Source organism: Dipodomys merriami, unplaced genomic scaffold (genome assembly GCF_024711535.1).
Source record: "Dipodomys merriami isolate MVZ:Mamm:240054 unplaced genomic scaffold, mDipMer1.0.p SCAF_4, whole genome shotgun sequence".
In the NCBI taxonomy this organism is placed as follows: domain Eukaryota; kingdom Metazoa; phylum Chordata; class Mammalia; order Rodentia; family Heteromyidae; genus Dipodomys; species Dipodomys merriami.
In genome coordinates this window covers 93,531,606-93,550,470 of record NW_027205603.1, presented here as the reverse complement: position 1 = coordinate 93,550,470, position 18,865 = coordinate 93,531,606, and the positions used below count along the sequence as shown (strand labels likewise).

The 18,865-nt window shown below is 53.7% G+C and overlaps 1 protein-coding gene across 3 annotated transcripts in view; it reads left to right on the top strand.

Annotated features, from left to right (window-relative positions):
• The first annotated feature begins 1,976 nt into the window (after positions 1 to 1,976).
• Positions 1,977 to 18,865, top strand: part of Slc45a4 (solute carrier family 45 member 4) — a 62,906-nt gene continuing 46,017 nt past the window's right edge. Inside the window, exon 1 of one of the 3 annotated variants that reach the window (XM_069991484.1) lies at positions 1,977 to 2,192. The gene's annotated coding sequence lies outside the window, so the exon portion shown is untranslated. Of the gene's footprint in view, positions 2,193 to 2,559; positions 2,744 to 18,865 lie in introns of those variants that run through there. The other 2 variants (XM_069991482.1, XM_069991483.1) reach the window with 2 other exon arrangements.

Genomic DNA, 18,865 nt, shown 5'->3' with positions numbered 1-18,865 from the left:
TTTGGGCCATGAGAATAAAAAACCAACAGGGGAGAGACAGGCATGATGGTTCACACATATAACCCCAGCACTTGGGAAACTGAATCCAGACGATCATGAGTTTGAGGCCAGCCTCATTATGGTGTGAGGCCCTATTTCAAAAAGCAAGCAAGCAAACAAACAAATTCCAGGGCTAGGGTGTTGCCCAATGGTAGCACAAGACCTTGGGTTCCATCTCCAGCACCACACAAACAAATCAAGAAACAAAACAAACAAAATTAAAACCCACAGAAGACAGATAGTGATGAGTGTCTACAATTGTCAGGTGCTGCTCCAGGCTCTGTGTACACACTACTGACTTACGTCTAGCCTGCGTTAAGGTGCTAAGATACAAATCTTGACTGCATAGCTAGAGAAAATGTCACAACTCAGCACCCTGGGTAACCAGCACCCAAACCAGGAAGCAGAACACCAACCAACCCCCTAGACATATCCTCTACATCTGCTTCCTGGACCAGCTCCCTTCTGGAGATTAGCTGTCCTAACTCCTAACAGCAGCTACACACACTGGTCACCTTACAAATGTAGAAGTGTCCATGTTTTGTGTGTGTGTGTCTGATGTCTTTTGCACAAGGTCATTTGTGTGAGTCATTCATACTGTTGACGAAGTTGTCAACAATTGTCACTGTTGTCACTCCATCTAGTGAATGCATTATTTTTGTGTATCCCTTCCAGGCTGTTGCACACTTACAACAGTAGTTTCTAGTTTGAGGATACAGTGCAGCTATGAACAGAAGGTGATGCTACCTATGCCTCTAGGAGAGAAGTGCTGTGTGGGACCAAACTGGGACTTGAAATCAGGGCTTGGACACTGACCCTCAGCTTTTACCACTCAAAGCTAGTGTTCTACCACTTGAGTCACAGCTCTACTTCCAGCTTTTGGCTGGTTTATTGGAGATAAGAGTCTCACAGACTTTCCTGCCCAGGCTGGCTCTGAACTGCACTTCTCAGATCTCAGCCTCCGGAATAATTTAAGATTACAGGAGTGCGCCGCTCACTGCGGTCCCCTACCCTCCTCAAGTCCCTTTTAAGCAGACTTCCTAGGTGTCTGTGCTCCTGGCATCCTACCAGCAGAGAGAGTTCCCTGTCCAAGTCCTTGTCAACACTTGGGATTGTCAGGTTTCCCCTTTCAGGAGGCTATGCAGGGCAGTCTGAGATGCATCTTATGGTTTCCGTTTTATAGGTCATCAGGGCTCTGAGAGATGAAGTAGTTTGTCCAGGGCCACTTACACCCTGGCGGGCTCAGGCGGGGATCCGAACAGGGCTGTGTGACCCCTGTCCATCAACCGTCCAACTCCCTCCCCCCACCTTTCCTAGGGGTCAAAGCCATTCTGCACACGGGGAGAAACGGGACAGGAGGCTCCGCACCCCTGGGCACGGGTCTGTCCGGGAGGCTTGGGCCTGGCCCAGCGGCCGCGGGGTTGAGTGAGCCAGGCGTGTGGAAAAGGGAGCCAGGCAGGGGGAGTGTGGGGGGAGGTGGAGGCGGGGCCTGGGGGAGTCGGGGCAGCAGGGGGCGGGGGCCGGAGGGGGGGTGTTGGCCCGGGGACCCGGTGTGGAGGAGGCGGACCTCCGGGAGGAGGGCTGCAGGCGTTTGGAGAGAGGTGGGGAGGGGGTGATGGGAGGGGCGGGACGAGCTGGCAGGCTGACGCTCCACCCACCAACAGGAACCCGCGGGCGTGATCTGGGGGGGCTCGGGTGCCCCAGCAGCGCCGAGTAGGAAGGGGGGGGGGGAAACGCACGTCCCGGACGCCCCCGGGGGAGGGCGGGGAAGAGGCGGGGTTTGCTCGGACGTGGGCGGGGCCTCTCGGGATGCGGCCAATCGGCGCGCGCGGCTCGAGCCCCGCCCCCGCGGCCGCTGCATAGTCATGAGGCGCAGGCCGGCGCTGCGTCAGCGGAAGCGGCGCGGAGCGGCTGTTTCCGACCCGATAAAGCGGCGTTGTCCCCGCGCGCCGGCCGCAGCCTCGCAGCGCTCTCTCCGCGCCCGCGTCGCTGACTGACGGACCGTCCGCCCGGCCGGCCGCCGAGGGGCGCAGCCGCCGCCCGGACGCCCCGCCGCCGCCCCGGTGCGCCCGGGGCCCGCGCCCCCATCGCCCGCCCGCCCGGCCGGTCCGCCGCCCCGCCGCCGCGCCCGCGGCCCCGGCCGGAGGAGACAGGTGAGCGGCCGCCGGGCCCCGCACCTGAGGGGCCCCGCACCCGGGCACCTGGCGCCCCCCCCCACGCCCCGCGCGGCCCGGGCCTCGAACTGGCGGCCCGCACGTCCCCCGGGGAGGGCTCCCCGGGTCTCCCCCGCCCGGGCCCCTGGCGCGGGCTCCCCCCCCCACGCCGGCCCCGGGCCTCCGGCTGCACCTGCCCTTCCGCGTCCCGGCGCCCCTCTCCGTCCTGCCCCCGAGCCGGCCCGCCGCCTCCAACTTCGGAGAGTGGGGCCGCGGCGCCCCCCGCGCCCCCTCGGCGGCCTCCCCCACCCGCCGGCCCCTCGGGGCCGGGGCTCCGTTCCAGGGAATCCGTTTGAAGACGCCCGTCTTTCCCGTGGCCGTCCTTGTCCCCGCCGGGGCCGGACGGTCGGCGCCGCGGGGTCCGGAGCCTCCGGTGCGGAGACGTCGCTGCGCGGTGGTCCGGACCTGAGCACGCCCGCCCCGCTCCGCGGCCCGCCGCCCGCCGCCCGCCGCCCGCCGCGGGCCTCCGGCCTAACCCTTTCCTCGCCAAGGTGCGCCGCGCGCGCGGGGGGGAGCGCGTTCCTGCGAGGGCTCGGCCCGGGGCGGCCTGGGTGAGTGGGCCCGCAGCCTGCTCGTTCCTTCACCCCAATACTCTGGAAGGGAGAAGGGGGCACCGGGTCTCGAGGGAGGCTGGGACTTGGGTCTTCCCGATGGGGTCTCGGCTGCAGTGCCGCTTCCAGGTGCCAGGACTGAGCCCCGCCCCCCATCTGGTCCCTCAGCCGACAGAGCTGGCCGCTCCTTGAGATTGGGGTGGTCCTGAGAAGCCGCAGGGCCTCCGGGGTGAGCAGTTACTGACCGGTCGAGTGACCATCGCGGGTCCCGAGACCCCGGCAGTTGGGGAGCAAGCCCCCTCACTGGCTGTCTCCCAGCTCTGCAGGAGTGCCAGCGCTCTTCCCTGCGCTGTCTCCGCGCGTGTGGGGTGCGGTAGGAAGCTTTCCCTCGCCTATTTTGTTCTTGTAGTGGGAAAAGTAGAGCATAGAAGCTGGAGCCCCGGGCAGCAAAGTCCTTGAGACTCTCATCTCCGATGAACCGCCGGAAAACCAGCAATGGAGCTGTAGCAAAGTGATAGAGCACTAGCCTTGAGCAAAAAGAGCTCAGGGACAGCGCCCAGGCCCTGAGTTCAAGCCCCACGACCGTCCTCTCCACCCTCCCCCACTGCCCGCCCCCCTAAAAAGCTGAGGGACTGCTTTATGAATTAAGAAGTATGACAAATGGACATCGGAGGACACACACCAGCCTTCAATAATTTTCTCACATTATCTACTAGGTCTCAATTATGTATTAAATTAGAGTGAGTAGAGTTTAACACTCTGGAGAGATTTTGTAGAAGCCCCAGAATGGAGAGCCGTGCCAGTTGTGGCCTGAAGCCATGTGGGCACCAGGTGGAAGGAGACTGGCATAACTAATCAAGTGCTTCCGGGGAAAGAGGTCATCCTCTTAAAATCCAGAACTTTCGGTCCCATTCCTGCTGATTGTTTTTGTGGCTGCCCGTTTGCAAGTCTTGAGCAGTATTTTGGTGTGAGGAGGTCGGTTTGTCTGGCTTGTGCCTCTGGTGGGAAAAGGGCAGCTGTCCAGGGCCAGCTCCCTGGGCCCTGGAGATTTGTTTGTGGAGATGCTGTGCCTGCAGCTTTGGCTTGGGTTGCATGGTAAGAGCACATCAGAGATTGGACTGGGTGATCTCCAAGGTAGCTTGCGGGTTTCACACCCTCTAACTTGCTCATTGGCGGGGAGGAAAAGGGGGAGGGGCCGAGGAGAGCAGTAAACCAGTTTCTGCCCTTTCTGGAGCAGGGAGATCCCGCCTCCGTGCGGATCTGCAAGGGGGGGTGGGGCAGCGGCTGTGACAGAGGCAGCGACAGCAGCGGCTCTCCCCTCCCTCATGGAAGAAGGAAGCCTGGCAAGGTAGTTGGGCCAGCGTTTACATCTCTGGGTGCCGAATTGCCTTCATCCATGGTGTCAGGAGTGCAGGTGGGGAGGACCAGGGAAGGACAGTATTGAGGTTCTGGCTGCTGCCATCTTCATTTTCTGACAGGCGCACCCCCCCTCCCTTGCCCTCTCCCGCAGCCCAAGAGCCCTGATGACTAGCTCTGGGTAGCCATCAGCGGTCATTTGTGGCAGCCTCCTGCCTGGCACAGGGTGAGGCTACTGGTGAGCCCTGTAGGGGACAGCCCCCAAATTGCCAGTGCCCTTGGGAGGGAACACCCTGGCAGAGCTGTGCCTGCAATTTGTGGAGCCAGAACATGCTAGAAGTCATGCTCCTGTTAAGGATGGGTAAAGACACTGCTCTGTGTTGGCCTCCTGTGGTTCCTTGGATTTTTTTTTTTATCTCGCCTAATTACATCGGTGAGGGTGCACTAAGACACCGTTAGAGGGGCTCCTAGACTGCAAGCCAGGAGCTCAGGGAAAACCCAGGGCAAGAACAAACCTTGCTGTGCTGTGGAAGAGCAGCCACCTAGGGGGTGGAGGACCCGCAGGCAGGCGTCTGCCCCGCTGATGTGCACCTCCCCCATGCGCTCCCAGACAAGTGCCCCTTGTCTGGATTAGCAGAGCTGCTCCACCAAAATCAATGAACAAGGAGCTTTTAAGATGTGGGCTTCTAAGACCTGCTCAGAGTGGCCCTTTTTCTCAGTATCAGATTCTGAGCCCTTCCAAGTTGGGCACACATGGGAAGAACCTGGAGAGTCCTGGGCTTCTGAAAGGCTGCCCTGCCCAGAAACAAGACTATGTGCACCCATCCCCTAGGCACCACCAAGCCCCGAGCCTTGGGGGTAGAAGCCTGTAATGTTCCTAGAGTGGCTTCCGTGGCGTGACTTAACAGGTGGCACTTAAATGAGATGAAAGCGTGCCGGGGAGATTGGGGCAGGAGGATAGCTTGTTTTAAGGCCAGCCTGGGCTACGTTGAAAGATTGTAAAAAAAATTCCCTCCAAAAGAAAACGAGACTTGTGGTGGGGGATGGGGCAGCAGTGTCCCCTGTTGGCGTTTTCCTCTTGTACTTGCCTTCTCCGGAGATCCTGAGCAGTAGTGTGGGCCCAACCGCTTTGTACTGCTTGCAGGGTTTGGGGGTTAAGGCACAGAACACTTGGATCCTTGAATGCCCATCTCAAATGAGGTCCACTGCTTGGTTTTGGAGAGAGGTGGTAGGAAACATCACAGACCCGAGGTTAGGGAGACAGGCCTGAGTTCAGTTTAGCTCAGCTGCTGTGTGGCTTTGAGTCCTTCAGTGAGAAAGAGGGGTTTCTTGTTTCTCTCTCAGTACGGGAGTTTGAACTAAGGGCCTGTATTTATTACCAAGTGTTCCACCACTTCAGCTGTGCTCCTAGCCCTTTTCGCTTATTTTTCAGATGGGGTTTTGTGTTTTTGATCTAGGCAGCCTTTGCTCTGGTCTTCAGTCTTCCTACCTACCTACTGTGCCTCTGTAGCGGGAATTACCAGGCATTCATCATTGTGGCTGGATTGTTTTCTGAGATAGAGTCTCACCTATTACACATTTCTGCCTCTTTCATAGCTGGGATTTGAGTTTCACCTTCTTACCTAGTAAGGGCACCAAAACATGGGTTTACTGTGAGGGAGGGAGTCTTAGGGGGCTGCCAGGAGGGTGCATTTTGTGCTGAGCATTGCCCCGCCCCTGGGCAGGAGTCCAAGGGTGCCAATCAGTCCAAAGTGGGGACCTGGAATCCTGTGCACCCTTCTGAGGCCTTAAGTTTGACCAGACCCTAACCCCAGTGTCAGGGAGACCTTGCTGAAAACAGACCCTGCTGTTTCCATCATCCTAGACCTGTGTGTGTGTGGGGGGGTGCTGGCAGTGAGAAAGCTGCATTCCTGAACCCCAGCCCAGCCCAGCCCCGGAGTTGGGGAGGGGAAACACCTTGCATCCTGGGGTTCTACTGCTATTTGAATTTTTTTTTGGGGGGGGTCCGGTCGTGGGGCCTGAACTCTGGGCCTGGGCACTGTCCCTCAGCTCTTCAGCTCAAGGCTAGTGTTCTACCACAGCACCACTTCCGGCTTTTTTTCTTTTTGCTTATGTAGTGCTGAGGAATCGAACCCAGGGCCTCATGCATTCAAGGCAAACACTCTACCACTGAGCCACCTTTCCAGCCCCTGCTATTTGACTTTTGTGGCTTGGGTCTCCTATGTTCAGCCTCTGAACCCTCAGCCACTTGAGTTGGTAGGCAAGCACATCTTCCCTGTTTCAAAGGGAAACCTCAGATGCAAACTATGTAGCAAACCCTGCAGTAGAGGATGGGGAGACTTGGAGACATTTGCCTGGGTGCTTGGTCTGATGTTGTGGTCACAAATCTCAATGCATATTCTAAGCAATCACTTAGATGTTGTAAGCCAAAAAAAAAAAAAGGCACTGGTAGTAAGCTCGCTCTTATAGCTGTCATTTGGGGGAAATGTATTAATTCAGAAGGATGTGATTGCTTTGTAGTGGAAAGGGAATCTTTCCCCTCAATTTGTTTTTCTGGTTGGGGGTTGGGATAAACTTGTACATGGTGAACGTGTGCTCTACCACTGGGCTACACCTGTAAGCCTCTGTCTGTCTTTTTGAATTTGAAGGTGAAGATAAAATCACTTTTCAGAAATGTGTTAGACATAAGGGGAGGACTAGCTAAGGGCCAGAAGGGGCAGCTCTTATCAATGACAAGCCATTTTTCTGAACTGAATTAGCATAGCCTTAGTGGGTTAAATAGGAAAGCTCTAGAGTTAGTCTGTTAAGGCTTTACAGTATTTTTGGCTCATGTGTTCCATAAAGTCACTTTGAAGCACTCTAGGCATATTGAAAGTTATGGGCACATTCAGTCTTTTCGTCCTAATTGTAAGTAACTGTGCAGATTTAATTTCTAGCTGGTCACCTGTAATCCCAACTATTCAGGAGGCTGAGATCTGAGAACTGTGGTTTGGAACCAGCCTGGACAGAAAAGTGCTTGAGACTCCTTTATATTCAATTAACAAGCAAAATTCTGAAAGTGGAGGTGTGGCTCAAGTAGTAAAGCACCAGCCTTGAGTTCAAGCCCAATACACCCCTCCCCTGAAGACTTATATTTCTAGAATATTATAAGCATTTAAAAGTAACCGTTAAATCAATAAAAAATAACTGCTCTTTTGCCTTTTGTTTTATTTTGTTTTGTATCAGTTCTGGGTCTTGAATTTGGGGCCTGGGCTCTCTGTCCCTGAGTAGCTAGGATTACAGGCATGAGCCACTGGCTTGAAAAATTTTTATTGGTTATTCTTCATTCTTTTCTGTAACAAAAGAATATCAAAATTACAATTTACAATGTTTTTGTAATCATTAGGCTATGCTAATTTGATCTAGAAAAATGGTCTTATCATTATAATTATTATCTGTTCAGAATTTTTCTTAGGAGATTGATCTGGATAAATTGTTATTAAAAGCACAGAGTAAAAAATGCACTTTAAGGGGTTCTCCAGCGTTTGTGGGGTCAGTTTAAGCAGGCTCAGATAAAGGTATTGTTGACCTGTTCTAGGAGCAAGCACGCCTTTGTTCAGGACTGTCCCAGTAGGGAACCTGCCCTTAGATCTGGGTAGAGAAAGCCAGTGAAGGTGACCTTGGGTTGGGGCGGGGACCTCTGAGGCACTGGCACTTGGCCAGAGTGACTTCTCAGGCAGTTAGTTCAGTTTTAGGAAAGTTTGTGTGCGCAGTGGCGTGGGAGCTCAGGGTTGCACATAACCCGCTTCTAGGAGCCTCTGGGGCGTCTTGTGTGGCACCCTGAGCTGTCACTGTTGGCTTGTGTGTGTGTGTCTGGGTGCTGGTCTGCCTGGTTGGATGGTAGAGCCCTGTGCTTCCAAGTTGCGACACCACAGGTGCTCCATCTTAGCTTTATTGGTTGCTTTCTAAATGTGCTGTGAAACAGCAAAAAGATGATAGAGGTCTTGAACAGGCCTGGTTTAGTTGGGACTGTGCATTTTTATTTGGTTGGATTAAAATGTAAGCTTGTGGAATTGTGCCTTGAGTTAAACTTTAATTTTCCAGGAGGATGTGTAAGAAGCCAGAGTGCTGCTGCTCCCTCCCAGGCCCAGCCAGGCACAGACCGAGGTCATCCATCTGCTTGGGTGAGGGTCTTGGGAAGTGGGAGGAGGCTTCTCTCTGAAAGCCCAGGGCATTAGCACACACTTGGCGGCCTCCTCAGTTCTGAATGTCCTGTCTGAGCCACTCACATTGGCTACTTTTAGATTAGAAACCAAAGAAATTTGGTAAGAAAGTTTAGTAATTAAATGGTCCTATCTTCACCCTCAAACAGTCTGCTGAGGATGGAGAGCAGAATTTGCTATTACTTTGTGACTGAAGGGAAGTTTGAAGGATTCAGGGGTCCCTGGTAGTGTCCAGTTTTGTGGGCAGGAGAGCCAGCTCCTCTGCGGGTGGGCAGTATGGCTCCCTGATGCTTCCACCTGTCCTCTGGAGGGTGGGAACACGGTGAAGAGAGGTCAGGCAGTGGGCTTGGGCAGGATGGCCATGAAAGTATGTGGGAAAGGAGGAGATGTATCCTTGAATTCCGGTTGGGCCTTTGTTCTGGCAGGGTTGGAGGTGGGAGCCCAGTCTCGGCTTTTTGGGGAAGCTCGTGATGTCTATGGACCACAGAGAACAGACCGGATGACAGGGTGCAGGTCCTGGTCCTGCAGTGCTGCCTTCCCTCCTTTGCTTACATTTCCTTGGCATTGGGCAGCAGTGTGAAGTCATAGCTTCAGGCAGGAGACTCTTAGAAGTGCTCTGGGCTGAAAGAGCAGCACAGGGGCTTGGTTAGAAATAACTAGCATGCAAATCTTCTCTCAGCTTGGTGGAATGGGGCAGGAATCCTGGGATAGCCCAGGCTGGTTTTCATAGCGCTTGCGTAGAAGCATTTGCATTAAAAGCTTGGAGTAGGCAGGGCCCCATCAGGCCCCAAATACCCTTCCTTCCCCCCACAGCTGCCCAGCAAGTCCAGGTGAAGGGAGCATGGGCCCCGGAGGCGGAGGCCAGTCTATTCCTGACTCCAGATGTGCAGACAGCAGTGGGTACCCTAGGACTGGTGCCTGGGTGGGCTGCAGGGGAGCATGTACAGGGCCTTAGGGAGGGCAGTGCTGCTGCAGGCAGCCTCCGAAGAGCCAGTTGAGTTTAATGCTAAGAGGACTGGTGGGCAGGGATAGGGGAGGCAGAGAGGTTCCAGTTCTCTGTGGGAGGAATGCAGGGTGCGAGCGGTACACTTCCGCTGAGCATTCCTGGCTCTGTGACCTTGGCCTAGAAATTGCCACTGCCTGAGCCTCAGCCTTCGCAAGATAGAGCAGCACAATGGGTGTTTGTCTCCAGCCCTTACTGGGCTCTTGAAGAACAGTGGCTACAGCCACCCACACAGTGCTGAGCTCTTGGACAACTCACAAGGGCAGGTGGGTTTTGTACCCAAAGCCATGTGCAGGCGTCCAAGCCTGCAGCGCACCCAGGGCACAGACTACACTGCTCAACTTGTCCCCCCTCCTTACAAATGCCTGGAGAAATGTGGAAGTGTCCTTCAGCTCCACATCCTGCCCAGAGGCCCCTCTGTAGTTACTGTCCATGCAGGATGGGAGTCACTGAAGATGCTCGGCTGCTGGAGGCTCTGCCCCAGACAGCTGTCCCTAGCTCCCCAACCCTCAGCTTCCCCTCCCCCAAGCCAGGAGCATGAACGGACAAAGCCTGCAGCTGGCTCAGCACTGAAATTGGTTCCTCTGGTCCCTGCAGCTTCAGGGAGAAGCAGCACTGCCGCTTGTTTAGTTCCCCGCGTTGGTGTGTCCTGGGTCAGTGGCCTTGCTGGCCATTGCTGTGGAGTCAGGCTGTGAGCTGGAGGAGGGCTGTGCCCCACTGTGCTCTGGAGTGGCTCCCCAGTACTCCGGGCCAGTCCTGGAAGATGCCATGCAGGTGATAACTTGCACTAAGAGGGTTTTGAAACTTGGTATTACAGATCTTTTCAGACATGGGGTAAGATGGTTTCATCCCACACTTCTTGCCCAGTGCTCTCAGTTCTGTACACGTGCTGTGAGTCTCAACTGGCTCGTCAAGGGTTAGGCTAGACGGGGTTTGCTTGGCAGCCCTTTGGGCCTTGACCTCCCATGTTGCAGAGCGCAGGCTGTGAGCCCCGCCGGGATACCTCTTCCCAGGGCTGGAGTGGGACCAGCAGTGTGGAGGACCCTGAGTTCTTACCTGTTTGTTTGTTTGTTTGAGGGGGAAGGGGGACAACAGGGTCTTAGTTTATAGCCTAGGCAGGATTCAGATCTGCTTCCACCTCCTAAATGTTGAAATTACAGACATGTGCCACCATGCTTGAAACTCAGGGTCTCCAGACTGCTAGGCAAGTGCTCTGTCACTGAGCCTCACCCCAGCCCTGTGCTTACAGTTTGAAGTGTCACTCTTCATACCCTGACTGTGTGTGTGTGAGAGCCACTGGGCTGAGGAGTAATGCTCTTCACATGGGAGGCAGCCAGTGGCGGCCCTAGCAGGAGGGAGGGAGGCAAGCCTGGCCCTCTGTGGCCTCTCTGATGGGAGCAGTGGTGGGCGCAGGCCGGCCTGGGCCATTGTGTCTGGCCAGTTATCGGGTCAGGCTGACGGTTTGTGCCATCTCTGCAGCCGGGAAGCTGGGAGCTGATAAGGCTCCTAAGGGTGTCTGTGGTTTGTGGTGACAAGTTCAGATAGGTTTTTGATTATGTTCTGTGGGTCTAGGGTGTGAGTCTGGGAGCCAAGAAAGAGCAGGCTGTGGTTCCTCCCTGGACATGATACAGTTTTGGGAAATAGGTTTCGTACATTTTAATGTGGACTTTCTTGTACTGTCCTCAGTGATCATACGTCCTGGGATTGTCTTTGCCTTTGTGGTCCTGCTTTAGTTTTGGGCCCCTTGGCCTTGCTGGGACCCCCAGCCGGCCTGCCCCTCAGAGCCTTTGCTGCTCCTTGCCAGGCGGTGCTGTTCCTGTGCCACCTGTCCCTCTGTCCCTTTGTGATCAGAATCCTGGCGATTGTGAGAGATTCTTACTACGGAGGCCTTGCGCCTTGCGGCTGAGCCGGGCACATTTCTGCAGCAGTGCACATGCCTAGCTTGGCGGCAACTCAGCACGCCATAGAGTGGGGGCTTGGAGGCTGTAAGGCCTTTTGGACCCTGCATTCTGGCTCACTGACACTGCTGCCCACTGGCTTGCACGTGGTGGCCTGGGCAGGGCATTCTCTCCACCGCTTTCGTGAGGGTGCTGGTCCCCTTCTGGTCCCCAGTATTGAATCACCTCCCAGTTCCTCCACTTTGGGAGGTGAGATTTCAGCATGGGGGCTGGAGGGGACACACTCAGTCTATAGTACTCAGTAATTACCAGTTGTGATGATTTAATTACCATTAGCCCAGTTGGTGCTGCACTTAGAGGGCGAGTATACCTTGAAATTATCTCTCTCTCTCTCTCTCCTGGATGGAGCCCTTCAGAAATCCCTGTGCAGCTCCAGCTGGCTCTGATAAGTAAGGGCCTCTGTGAGCAGGTCTCCTGTGCCATGTGGGCTACAATGAACCTGTGAGCTTGCTGAACACACTTTGGACTGGGTGTACTCACTTGCTAAATGAGAAAACAGGCTCAGCGCCCTTACGGCACTGCACTCCTGACTGTCCCTGCTCAGTGCATGGCCTGTGGGAGGGGAGGGTGCAAGGCCCTTTCTGTGGAAGTAAGGAAGCAGCCCTGACCTTGAGGATACACGTGGACGAGATCTGTTTGTTTCTTGGTTGTGGTGAGGCCAGCCAGGGAGGGCTTTTCGGAATTGTGGGCTCAAAAGAACCAAAACCCAATTTGAGCTGGACCCCTGTGGGCCTGCCTGGCTCCAAGTGCACCCCAGCATTGTGATCCATACACCGAGTGTGCTGCTTCCCTCCTCACCCCCGTGCCATGGTCTCCCCCAGGCAGCTAGGAGACAAGACCTGAAAGGAGGGCTGCTGACAGAGCTCTGAGTGTCACAGGGTGCTGTGATACAGCGTCTGTGTCTTTGGTTCCATGCATCCAGCAGGTGGAAGGTCTGCAGACAGAGTGTCACTGTACCTCTGCATCACCTGGGCATCGCCTACATTACAAGCAGCTGCAGTTTGTGCTAGCATCTCAGCATAAACATGAACTACTGTGCCCAGGATTAGGGACTGTCCCCTAAATGATGGCCCTGGGAATTCTGGACTTGAGCCTTGGGCATGCCCATTAGTGCTCACAGGGCCGGAGGGCTGAAGCAGCTGGGCTCAGGTGCCTCTCCCTGAGGCCTCTGAGGCTGTTTCTGGCCAAGCTATTTCAATTCTTGGCACTCAGAAAGCACAGCCTATGGCCAGGCATTCCTACTCTGCCACCCTTGGGCCTTTGGTGGTCACCTATACTCTGACCTGAGGCCCTGCACCTACCCATGGCCCACACCCTACCCCAGATGGACAGGTTGCCATCTTTGGGAATGTCAGACCTCTTCTTTGCCAATAGAGGATGACTTCTAAGTTCTGGATGTTTTTTCTTTTTCCTTTTTCTTTTTAAGTACCTGGAGTTTTATTTATTATTATTTTTTAAAGTACTTACTTGGTACTGGAGTTTGAATTCATGTCATTGTGCTTGATGGGCTTGCTCCCTTGGCTGGTGTCCTTCCACTTCAGCCTGGCTTTTTTGCTGGTTATTTTGGAGATGAATCACTTTCTGCCTTGGCTGGCTTCAAATCATGATCCTCTGGATCTCAGCCTCCTGGGTAGCTAGGATTACCAGTGTGAGCCAGCAGTGTGCTCACTCTCTCTGTCTTTCTCTGTCTCTTTTTATTATTATTATTATTATTATTATTATTATTATTATTAATTGTGAAAATAGCGTACAGAGGGGTTATAATTACATGGGCAAGATACTGAGTACATTCCTTATCAAGCATTGTTGCCTCCTCCTTTGTTTCCCCTCCCATCCCTTCCCATATTTCCCCCCACCTGACCCTGTCTCTTTCTGTCTGTCTCTCTCTCATCAGTCATGGGGGGTCTGGGACACTGTCCCTACGCTTTTTCACTCAAAGCTAGCACTCTACCACTTTGAGGCACAGCTCCACTTCGGGTTTTCTGGTGGTTAATTGGAGGTATGAGTATCATGGACTTGCCTGCCAGGGCTGACTTTAAACCATGATTCTCAGATCTCAGCCTCTTGAGTACCTAGGATTTCAGGTGTGGGCTACCAGCACCCAGCTCCTCTTTCTCTTTCTCTCTTTTTTCCTCTCTTCCATTTTTTCCTTCCTTCTTTCCCTTCCCTCCCTTCCTTTTCTTGTTCTCTTTCTTTTTTTCTCTCTCCCTTCCTTTTTTCTTTTTCTTTCTCTCTCCCTTCTCTCTCTCTTTTTCTTTCTCTTCCTTCTTCCTTCCCTCATTCCCTCCTTCCCTGTCTGTCTGTTTGTCTGTCTGTCTGTACTGGGGCTTGAACTCACGGCCTCTCACTCTTGCTTAGCTTTTTCTTCCCAAGGCTGGTACTCTACCATTTCAGCCACAGCTCCACTTCTGTCATTTTGCTGGCTAATTGGAGATAATGCCCACACTAGCTTTGAACCTCTGTCCTTAGATCTCAGCTACTCTCCCAAGTAGCTAGAATTATAGCGCCCAGCTCTTTCTTTTCTTCCCTTCCTTTCTCTCCTTCCTTTCTGTTTGTCTAACGTTGACAAGGTCTTGCTGAGTGGCCCAGGTTGGCCTCAGACTCATCATCCTCCCACGTGGTGGGATTACAGGCTTGCATCCCCACAGCTAGCTATTTGTAGTTTTTAATCAGTAGAAATTGTGTGGGAAGTATGGTGGAGGTGGGTCTGTTTATTGCTATGTCATACTGCCCCTGGCAGTTCTAGGATGCACAGGACACCTGCAGGTAGAAGGATGAAAAGGAAAGTTAATGGAGGAGCAGGAGAAGGGATGAACGGATTAGGGATGTGGTCAGGAAGACTGCAGCTCAGGCTGTGCCCAGCAGTAGCGAGCTCCCACCATGCACCCAGGAGACAAGGGCTTGGCTGTCAGCGGTGGTGTGGTGAGGTGGGGTGACCTTGCCTGGACGGGTACGGGTGAACTCTGCCCTGTAGCCTCTCCGTGGCTTTCCTGACTGATGGAGCTGTCTCCACTGCCAGTTGTATTGATGGTCGCTCGTGGTCCTGGGAAGGACAGAAGGGAACTTCCTTGACCAGCAGAGCTGAAAAAGAAGAGCCCAGAGGAGGTTTGGTGGTGGGTTCCAACCACGGGTGTGTTGGGAGAGTGCATCTCAGGAAGTGCTGGGCAGTGAGAGCCAGGGGATGTGGGAGCACTTGTTGGGAGGATTTCTGTGTGGACCTGAGCAGGCAGGCTCAGGGCTCTCTGAACAGGACAGGACAAGCGTTGCTTTCTGGAATCGGGAAGGAGGTGGTGTCAAACCCCTTGCTTAAATGTATTGATTAGATGGATGTTTCATGTTGATTATGAAATGTGAAAGCAGATTTTTGCTGAGCCTGTTTTTGCTAGCTCAGTCTTCCTCAGCTGGGTATGTGCAAGGTTTCTGCTCAGACCTTGGGAGGTCATGCCACACACAGACCCCAAAGCAGGTCACCATCACCCCGCTTGCCAAGCAGTTAGCCTCCACCAGGGCCCATAACAGTTCTCCTGCCGGCCCTACTGTCTTTGTCTTACTTGACAGAATGACACTTGTTCTACTGGCAGTTGGCTGATCATTCCTCCCTCTGGGGTCAGTTCTAGAAAATACGGCCCACCCAATAATCTACCATCACCAAGTGTGTGCATTGAGTGACGGGGCTCTCCGTTCTGATGCCATTTCATGTTGCCTGGGGTCTTGTCTTGAGCTCCTGAAATCAAGTGTCCCCTCAGTGTTCAGGTGTAATGGCATGCTTCTCCTGCCATTTTTGGTCCCTTTTTGTTTTTTTGTATGTCCTGAGAAAGTAACAAAAGGGAGACCCACGTAACCAAATTTATAGGAAGATTATGTCACAACTGAATTGCAACCAAAAACGCCTTGAATTGCCTGGCCTTCCTTCAGGCAGGTGGAGTCCTCTGCTAAAAGCTGTATGCCCCATCTCAGCAGTGTGGTCGCATAATTTCTGGGTGCAGTTTAGGGGGTTGTCTCCTGGTGCCCACCAGGGAGGAGCCTCCTACCCCCTCTCTGGGCCCAGTGAACTGCTGGTAACGCTCTGTGTCCAGGGCTGGTCCTGCTGGGTTGTTTGTTGGTGATTGCTGAAGCTGCCTGCTGAGAAACTGGAGGGTCTGTGCTGGGCCCGGGCTCTGCTCAAGCCTAGGCAGCTGACCTCACAGCTTTTTGTGAGGGTTTGTCTTCCTGTCCTTGTCTTGACTGGCATTGGTGCCAGGCACGCTCGCATCTGCCACAGCACAGCATGACTGCCGGCGGTTGTCGTGCTGGCCACTTTGGTGTCTCAAGCTTACTTTGCCGGGAAAAGTAGAGGAGTTAAAATTAGCAGTGAGTGCCACAGAAAGTCAAGGTTGTCCAAAAGAACTAGGCAATGTCACATTGTAAAATGTGGCGGAGATAAGACTTGGCAGCAAAGACACCGCGGGTGGAATTTGCAGCTGAGCCAGGCTGGGTGGGAGGTGGCCTGGAGCTGCTGCCCCAGGAGAGGAGCCCAGGAGATGCCAGCCCCTGCCAGATGTGCACCCCACACAGAGCATGCTGGACCCCAAGTCCCTTGGGTACAATGGTGTGGTGTGTGTAACCCACCTAGGTCCTGCTTCTGCTCCCTGCAGACGCCGCAGTACTCTGCATTTTTTCTGAATATTTTCTGTCAGTCGTTGGTGAATGTGGATGGAGGGCTGACAGTACAAACACCCCTTTATACACAGTGTGATACCATATGATGAAGATGATGTTACCACAGAAGATGTAGATTGTTTTACATTCCTGTGTTACTGTTCACATTGTACACTAAGTTGTACTATATACATGTGTGTAATTGCATCCATTACATATAGTCTTTCGCACTAAGTAGTATAATTCATGATTACAATATGCATCTTGTATTAAGAAGTTCCTTGGGGGATGTCTGGCTGTCAGAGTTCAAGTTCTGCAGTAGCTCATTTTCATTTTGGTGGAGGGCTGGCGGGGGAGGGCTTCTGGGTTTCACCAAGGGTTTTTTTTTTTTAATTTTTAAATTTTTTTTTTTATTTTGCCAGTCCTGGGGCTTGAACTCAGGGCCTGGGCACTGTCCCTGAGCTGCTTTCTGCTCAAGGCTAGCACTCTGACACTTGAGCCACAGCGCCACTTCGGCTTTTTCTCTATGTGGTACTGAGGAATGGAACCCAGGGCTTCATGCATGTTAGGCAAGCACTCTACCATTCCCAGCCCTCACCAAGGTTTTTGACCTGGAGTCTGAACCCTCCAAGCCTGGAGGCCCCCAGCCTGCAGGGCACAGGTGGTACTTAGCTGGCTCCCACAGTGAGGAGTTGGAAAGATGCATGGTGCTGCTTCCTGTGGCCGCTTCCCTGGCTGGGCTGTTGGTTCTCACCAGGTTGACCATCAGCCTCCCTTGAGGTGCCTCTCCTCTCCAGGGCTGGGCATGGGGGCTTACAGCCGTAATTCCAGTGGTGCAGGAGACAGCAGATGGGAAGATCAAGGCCCAAGGGACAAAACAAAGATAGTCTCTGAAAAATAACTGAAGCAGGAAGGGCTAGAAACATGGCTCAAGTGGTAGAGTACTTGCTCTGGGTCTCTTGAGTTCAAGCCCCAGTACTGCCAAAAAAAAAAAAAAAAAAAAAAAGGTTTTGCGCTCATTCTTGTCTTTGGCTGGAGCAGTCAGGGGTTTGCACAGTTTGGCCCAGCTTGTGGCCCAGTGTGTGGAGCTTGGTTTGAGTGATGACACAGTACTCTGTGTCTTCAGTCTTCCTGCATCCAGACCCTGCTCTGTAAGGTCTTCCACGAGACAGTAAAAGCACAGCTAGCTGCCTTAGCAGTATGACCCCACTAGCAGCCTTGGCCGGCTGCATGGTCACCCACCTCAGAAGCATCATGCACAGGCCCTGAACATCCTTGCACCCTCCATGCCCTTGCCTTTGACCACTGTGCCCTCCACCCTGTGAAGTCACCTTTCTTGGGATCATTAAGTGTCTCCAGGCTCCGGAGAACAGCCTGCTGGTGTCTCCTTGCTTGCCACCTGTGATGTCCTGCCATGCCTTCCCTCTGACTTCTGCTCATTCTGTCCAGGACTGGCATCTGCAGGTCACTGGTCAGATTATTCACTGCAGCTACAGTGCTTCCTGACATTCTGTGCCTGTGTCCAGCGCCCAGTCACCTTGCCTGGTTGTCCCACCCTCCTACCACCTTTCCCTGCCCAGTAGTGGCACTGTGACTAGCTAGATGGAGTCCGCAGGGATAGAACTGCTGTTCAGCTCCTGCTGGGTGCACAGCCTGGATAGCGGTCATGCTGCTCTGAGGAGGATTGGGGCCAGGTGTCTTAGTCTTGGTCCAGGAGTAAACTATGAGCAGCACACAGTGAACAAACTGTGAACAGTTCACAGCTGCTGATGTGCTGAGAACAGAGGGGTACCTACAAGTGGTCCTGCTGGACATCTGCTGGGTGAGCAAGGCAGGAGAAGGGTGTGGGGGTCCCTGGCAAACAGTTCCATCAAGAGCTGTAGCACCTGGACAAAGCCTTGTTACCCTGGTGGGGTCACTGGGCACATGAAAAATGGAACCTTGATGTAGCCCAGGTTTACGTACGTATCATTAAGAGCGCTTGCTCCTCCTCCATGCCCCTGGCTGGTTCAGCCTTTCCTGAGAGCGTCTAGCCAGTGCCCACTGCCCTGCAGGCAGGTGGTGCGGGCTCATTCCCAGTTTGTCTGTGGATGCTGCTTTGGCTAAGGGTGTTGGTGGCCTCTGTTGGTGGTGGCTGTGAGCAGCCAGGGGGTTTCTCTGCTGGGGATTATGACAGCGTCCTCTAGGGTGGCAGACCCCTATACCCAGCCAAGTCCTCTTGGGTCTGCTTGGTTTTTCTCTTGCTCGTGGCCGTCTGTCTCCTGTGTGCACCGTGACTGCTTGCCGGCCAAGACATCCTGACAGCTCTAGAAGGGGCCCAGCTCCGTGACTACCCATCCCTTCTCTTTCTCCACACTCCCCGCCCTTCTTAGTTATCCTTTCAGACATGCTTTAGAAACACTGGTCCTGTCACCCATAAACTAGGCTGCTGGAGAACCCAGGCCAGGCCATGGCTTGAATGAAGGTTTCCCCCTCGTTCTCTCTCCTGCACTTGTCAGGCTGCCTGTCTTTCTGCTAAAGTAGCAGAGACACGTGGGGGGAGGGGGCTCTGGTGCCAGCTGCCTTGGTTCTAATCTTGAATTTTTCAGCCAAGTGATTTTGGTCCTTCCTGCCTCAGTTTCTCCATCTGTAATGCTAAGACTCCCTTCCCCATACTGGATTGTTAAATGCGTCAATATGGATACAGTTTCTAGGATAGAAATTGGCTCATAGGAAGTGCCTTGCAAGGTTCAGCTACAGTTGCTGAACACCCACCTGATGCAGTTTAATAGGCGGTATCTACAAATTGCTGAAGACACATACCCAAACACAAGGCTCTGCTGTTCACAGCAGAAAGTGTGAGACCTGGAGTAGCTTGTGACTGAAGGTGGGCTGAGCTCTCTTCTGAATGGCTGTTGAATAGCCT